General features: G+C 40.4%; 1 protein-coding gene and 1 long non-coding RNA gene across 18 annotated transcripts in view; both read right to left on the bottom strand.

The window, feature by feature from the left end:
* The window catches only part of LOC102673156 (RNA-binding protein Musashi homolog Rbp6), a 795620-nt gene that overhangs the window by 656833 nt on the left and 131574 nt on the right, over positions 1–7213 (bottom strand). The window lies entirely within an intron of this gene.
* Positions 6586–7213, bottom strand: part of LOC116185634 — a 12325-nt gene continuing 11697 nt past the window's right edge. The window contains exon 3 of the long non-coding RNA XR_004150499.1: positions 6586–6959. This is a non-coding gene — a long non-coding RNA (uncharacterized LOC116185634). The remainder of the gene's footprint in view (positions 6960–7213) is intronic.

The raw sequence follows: 7213 nt of genomic DNA, 5'->3' as shown, positions 1-7213 counted from the left end.
TTAGAAGAGCATTTATTTTATTAAAATTATATATATATATATATATATATATATATATAGATTCTCTGAAAAATTTACAGGATAAATTATAATATGGTTATACGTAAATTGCTCAACTCTTTATTAAATACACCTATACGAATATTGCTAATTTAGAAACGAAATTCATTTATTCTTATACAAACAAAATTGCCGATCCCCTTTTTGCAAATTAATAATTATTAAGAAGAACAACCTTTCCTCTGAACAACTTAATCGCCAATCAACTCGACCAAATATCAATAGAATTGCAACAACAATTGCGATTAAACGAAGCGCTGCAATTCAATTCATCCCCGACTTATTTACTTGCAAGCGTAACGAAAAGAAAAAAACCTCCCCTTCCCGCAATCCACGAAAACGACGTACAATCTATCAAATTCAAATTACACACGAGGAGAAAGAGAAGAATGCAAACAAACTGCGCCAAACCCCGCCGGTGGTATAATATCCGCCAACACACGTTCCCCCGCCCTCTGTTTCTTGGCCAACCAGGATTTGTCCGCTATTCCATCTGTACCGGTTAGCATTGCTTTGCATTAATTAGACGGAATCCGTGACGACGTGGGTCTGATGGGCCTTGCTAATGGGCCACTGATTTAATTACGCCGTGGGATCCTTTAACCGCAAGGATCGCGAAAGAAGGCCACGAATAATGAAGGCCTCTCCTTCTCCCTCTCCCTCTCCCTCTCTCTCTCTCTCTCTCAAGAGACATTGCGACCAAGGTGAACACGTTCAATGAACAGGAACGTTGGATGAAAACTAATCGACACGCTCGACGAATATGCGGTGTAACATGGGTGATACGTATGATGATGGCCGATAGGTGATAAGGATCGGGGAGCGAGTAAGGCTACCTGATCGTTATGACGTGTTGCAGGGGAAGAGGAGGAGGAGAAGGAGGAGGAGGATCGAGGGAATGGAATTTATTCGCCCTTCGTTGCGCCGCAAATGAGTTATTCGATGCGATGCCGTGAGCGATATCGAATGATGCACGCGACAAGAGTCGAGAATTCGAATGGTCGCACAACAAGGTGGGACATACCTTGTCGCGACCTTGTTTCAACAAATTAATCGTGTCCTCCCTCACATCGGGGGAGAGGTTATTCCTCGTTTGTTTGTCGGAAATTTAATCTTAAACGAGATTGACGGCTGGAGGAGTACTTTTAACGCAAGCTGGAAGATTGATGAAGGAAGAAAATTAGCTTGGTACCATCCCTTGTGGTGGGTTTAGTTTTCTAGCTCGTAAGCGATGGCCAATTTTACAAATGAACAAGAAAAACAGAGGGATCCGAAATTGGGATTCGATCCATCAAGCTCGTGATGGTGGCGTTTTCTTCGACCACGTTTCGTCTCGATTGTTTGCCCGATTTACGTGGTAAACGGGGGAAGGATGGGGGATAGGGGAGGGGGAATTGTCGTTTGGAAATTATATACTTGGAATCGGAGTGTGTAGTTCAGGATCTCGAGCTGTTAAACGGACGACGAGCTTTCTAAACGAACGTTGACCGTCTCAGGCTACGTGTCGTAAATCCAGCACGGTGAATTCGAGCAACACTTGCCCAAGAATGTTAAACAAACTAGAACGCCACGCCTCGGCCCGCATAAACCACGTCCTGTCACGCATTCGGGATCATCATTCTACCGAGCTCGACATTAACCACGTCGTTCTGCAATCTTCTTTTCTGCCAAAGAAAAAAGATTTCCCGCTCATTTTCGAACTTGCCTCGATAACTTGAGCGATAAACTTCCTCGCCTTATTATTAGACTAAACATCTCGAGTCTTACCTTCTTTTTTAATACCTCGATTATTGCATTACTTCTAGAGGAAAGGAAAAGTCGCAAAATCAAATAATATAAAAAAAAATAATTCCTAGCCTATTTAACGCTCACAATTTTAAAAATAACTCGTTAAAGAAAAAATCGCGTTCCCAAGAGGAGAGAAGCAGAGAAAAGAGAGAAAGAGAGAAAGAGAGACCCTCCTGGCGTGCCACGGCGTTCCCTTCTCGGTTTTATTTGGCCCTGATTTTTGTTTTGTCTTCGTAACCACGCTGGGAAACGAGAGCCGCCCTCGACTACAAGCTTCCACCAGCACAATCATCGACGAGATCCAGCCGAGGAAGAGAACGACGACGACGACGACGACGACGACGAGGACGACGACGACGACTCTGGCAGTCGTCGACCAGCCTTCTCTCCCCCCAGGCGCGTTTCATTTCGGTTTTTGGCAACAGATGCCGACCCGGCTAGTTCCTTTCCCCCGCCCCCCTCCTTCCACTCGCTTATTTTTTCCCCCCTCCCTCTCGCTTCCTTTTGCATCCAGAACCTCCCCCTTCGTATACACGAAGGAACAGATTTCGTTTCTAACGTAATGAAAATAATAATAAAAAAAAAAAAAAAAAAAAAAAAAAAAAAGAAAAAAAAATTGGGGAGGAAAAAACACGATGGGGGCACGATAGGGGTACGTGCCAACAAAAGCACCGCGACTCGATCTAACGAGCTGCTCCGCGGCCGGAAGCGGAAGCGCTAAGTAGAGGAGGAGAGTAGCTGTCGCGCGCGAGTTTTTCGAGACGTTGCATGCAAATCGGAGCCAAACGGTAGAAAAACCGTGCGGGTGTGCGCACGGGTGTGTACCGAGGCTTACGTAACTCGACTCGGTGAAATACAGGCCGTAAAACGTCTGTCTGGTAATACTGGGCGCGCAGCTAACGGCTCGAGACGATCTCCTCGCCTCGCCTCGTCTCGCCTCGCCTCGCCCCAAAGCCTCGTTCCGTGCGCGAGGCTTTCAAAAACCTCGGTTTTCGTTAGTCCGCGGTTTCGTTTCCCGGATCTCGTTCCAAAACGCGCGCGCCCCGGCCTCGTTCCGCTCGCTTTTTCAACTTTCGATGAAATTGCGCGCGGCGGCCGCGGATGAATTCCATCCAGAGAGGCGTATTACTTCTTCTCTTGTTTTCGCGAAATTTTATAAAATTGGTAATTCGAAGTCGTAAAGTTTTATTTCGAATTCGAAGGATTCGATGAAGGGGAGATGGGATGATCTCACGTCGATTTTTGAGAATTGTTTATAAATTAAAAAAATAGAAAAGGAAGAAAAATTATTATATAACATTCGTTTCTCTTATAGTTTGGTTATAAATTTTCGAAGGGTACGCGTCCCGATATGTTAAATTCATTATAATAAAATTACTTTTACATTTGTGCAGGATGATAAAATAGATAGATAGATGTATAAAATAATTTAATCGCCAATTCGAACGGAGGAGCCGCTGAATGCAACGAGCGAATTTTATAATTACAAATATTGGCGTATTTGGCGAAAGCAATAAATCGTACGTTCAGCACTCGTCTCCTAATGTCAAACGCGTCTGCTGAGCCAGACGCGCGCTGCTAGACACCTGACGTGAAAAGGGTGACGAGGAGAGAAGGCCGTGTTGAAGGGAATCGTGGTGGAGGCGGAGGCCGAGGAGGTGAGGGGAGTATGGTGTATAATCAGACTCAAGGGCGTCTGGACCGAAAGCGAGATTCGAGAGAGGAAAGTGCATCAGTGCCAGGCCAAGCGTTCCATGATTCCGCTTTGCCCCGAAGGTGCTCAACTCTCGCTTTCGGATACATCTTGGATAGTAGTAGTAATTTATGTACATCTGCTTTCAGTGATCCCCCCCCGCGTTTAACGAATGGAGATATCGATATTGAATTATCGCAAGTTGAAAAGTGAAAATTGTTAATCGATGTATTCATAGAGCAAGTGGAAAGTTACTGAACAATCTCGTTGAGAAAATTATGCTTTAATATTAATATTAAGCCTGTTGATTGGAAAGATTCGAGATTAACTGTTTCGTTTAATTGGAGGAATTTGTAAAAATATGAAGATCATCGTAACGTCATGATTCGATATAATTTTTCCACAACGTAATATAACAGTTATATAATCCTTTTTTTAGGAAAACGTCAATTTATCGAAAGAAGAAAAATTAAATTAATACTGTTATAATAATAATATAAAATATTCAAATTTGCAAGGATTCACTTTGGATGATTCTTCTTGAATAATACAAATCTATAGAAAATTAAGTTTATTTGAATTAATCCTATTCGTGTTTCTTTTTTCGATCATGAAATGGGGACGAGAATTAGATATTTATAGGAATACAGTGTACAATGTATTTTGGCATTTCAACAAGTATCAATAGGAAAGAAAACATTTCACGATGGTTTCGTTAATTGCAATAGTAGTTCCATTTGGAGGAAGAGATCAGAACAGAGAGGCAGATGAGTGCGGAAACGAAATTTAAAAGTCTAAATCGGCGGAGGGTCTTTGCGTTTTATCGTGCACTCCGGGGACCAATCGGTTTCTCTCGCATTCGCGAGTTGGCGAAGCGTGAACAAACGAATTTTCAAGTTGCTGGCCTACAATACGAAATATTGATTGTAACAAATACGAAATACGCCGCAATGCAGCACCGTGGTGGCTAAACACACAGCCAGTTGCCATGGAACAATTAGGTGGCATCGCGACGCAATAGAGAGGATCCTCGTGAAAAATTGTTTCCCCCTCTCTTGTGCTCTGAATTAACAAATTATCTCGATGAATTCGAGATTATTATTTTATTTGACATTGTTATTTAGAATCATCAATAATAGTTTCTATAATTTTTCTTTGGCAAAAATTGATCAATCTTTATTATTATTTTCTTATTTTATTCTATTATTATTTTTTTTTTTTCAAGACATTTCGAGAAATTTGAAAAATTATCTAGCGTTGAAAATCTATCTGGCACTTAGAAAATCACATCTTCGTATTTGTAACGTATTTAACGTTAAGACTGGAAACAGTAATTCCTTCGAGCAACGTTTACGCGTTAAAATAATAATAAATGGATATTACTTTTTAAAGAATCTACAACAATGCGCTTTACCGCAGGAATGTGCAAGTTATGACATCTTCAATTCAAAGAAGATTCGTTTAATTCTCGACACGAGTACGCGTTATTATTATCTTTCCAAGAATATTAATTAGCGGCAACGACGACAACGTGAACTAAGTGAATCCGCGGACTCATGTTTCCAAGAATGTCCTTGTTTAACACGCTTCCCTCGTTGAGGTTGTTCGGAAAACGATTCCCTCGGAATGAACGAAACTTTTTATTCTCTTGGCGGATCCATCGTTGTTCGTGAAACTTAATATTACGACACAACTGCTAAACATCGATGGGATTATTATCGTTGAATTTTCTTCTTTCAGAATATTGTAATTTTTATATTCGAATGAAAAAAAGAAAAAAAAATCCCAATCCGAATGATCATCATTATTATTCTTCCTCAATTTTGCATTTATTAATTTCCGGATTAATAATAATTTTTAACGAAGATCGATATATAAATAAACGTGATCATTCGTGTTCCAAGTTAAAATTTGTGAAATTTTTCAATGGATCGGTATGAAATCGATGCTGTTTAAAAAAAAAAAAACAAATATCGAACAGATTCATCGTTCTGAGCATCAATTTTCTGTGATTTTATTTCGTATTACGATAACAGAAGTGGAATATCGCGTGGATAAAGCGAAACAAACGTAGAAAATGAAAATTCGGTTAACCGCCTTACGTTTCAACACCAGCACGACGAAACAAGTCAATAAAAATTTTCGTCCATATCTATCTGGAACAAAACTGATCGAATTAATTCACATATCCATACAGTCGGTTCAGATTCACAAATTGAACCAGATAAATACCTAAACCAATTTTCGAAAAGTCGAAACGTGTTTACCATCAGATTCCACGAAACATTTTCAGTGAAAACATTATCAATAGAATGTTTTACCTGTTAGAATTATAATCAACAAATATCAGAAAATACGTTAAATTACTTAAAGCACGTATAAATCATATACTTTGAGTAAAATGAACCTTGCATTGCAATCAATCAAGATACGAATAAGACTTTTCGTGTAAAAAATAAAGGAAGAAAAAAATTTTCATCAAAACCTATTCAAGAAATTATATAGAAGAAACTATGCCACTTGAAATCAATCACTTTTTGCAAAAATATCTCGATCGAAATTCAAACTTTCTATAGTGCTTAAGTACAATGAAATTATGAATGTATAACTGCATATTTTTTCTGAAAATGTGTGTTGGAACCATGTCTATCACTTAACTATAGTTTGGGATAGTTAATGAGACAACCAATAACGGAAATAATAAAATATATAGAATATAAATATATAGAAAGAATAAAAAATTATTCTTTCCTTTTACACGACGATATCTCGGGAACCGGAAGTCGTATCGAAATAATTAAAAGAGCGTCTCAAAGAGCAAGATTCCACGCCTCCAATGATCGCCCATTCGTTCGCCTAAAATCATTCTCTTCTAAATTATACCGATTCGAATAATCGAGTCTTTAAAACAAATTGAAATAATCAAAGACTTTTTGATTTTTTAAAATATCCTCCCATCAACCAGTTCTCTTTTTTTTTAACCAACATTCAATCGATCAACAACAACCAGAATTTCATTCGCCATAAATATACAAACTCCCAGAAATAAAAATATCCCATTTGAAATAATTTAAAATACCTGTGATATCTTGCTACTGTCACGGATCCAAAGATCCGAGCCATAAAAGATTTCAGAGAACAAACACGCAAAAGTCTCCGAATCCAAGAGTTGCATAGCCAAGAAGAGCATACCAGCTTCTTTCCCGGAGACCCACTAACGGAAACGAAAAAGAATCGGGAAAGGGATGAAGCCGTCATAGAGAGAGAGAGAGAGAGAGAGACAGAGAAAGAACTTCCCGATGGATTCAAACGAGGATAAATATTTATAAAAGAGCGCGCCGATAGAGACGTCCGTTCCCAATCCCACGGGATACAAGTACACCTCCTCCTCCTCCTCTTCCTCCTCCACCTCCTCCTCCTCGCGTTACGGGCGAGGTGGTTGGCGCGCGTGATGCCTCGACGCAAAATATTGGCTCGCTCTCGCGTGGCGAGACACACGAGAAGGAAGAGGAGGAGGGCCAAGGTGGAAGGAAAAGGCGACGTGGAACGCGTCTGGAATACGGCCGAGAGTTTTCCGCCCCCGTGCACACGGGGGGAGGGTGAAAAATGCGCTGGAAATTTAGGGTGGCGGCGCGGGATAGTGGCTCTCCCTCCCGCGCGAGACCGGTTATC

Source organism: Apis dorsata, unplaced genomic scaffold, assembly GCF_000469605.1.
Source record: "Apis dorsata unplaced genomic scaffold, Apis dorsata 1.3 scaffold_231, whole genome shotgun sequence".
NCBI lineage: Eukaryota > Metazoa > Arthropoda > Insecta > Hymenoptera > Apidae > Apis > Apis dorsata.
This window is presented reverse-complemented; position numbering and strand designations above follow the sequence as displayed.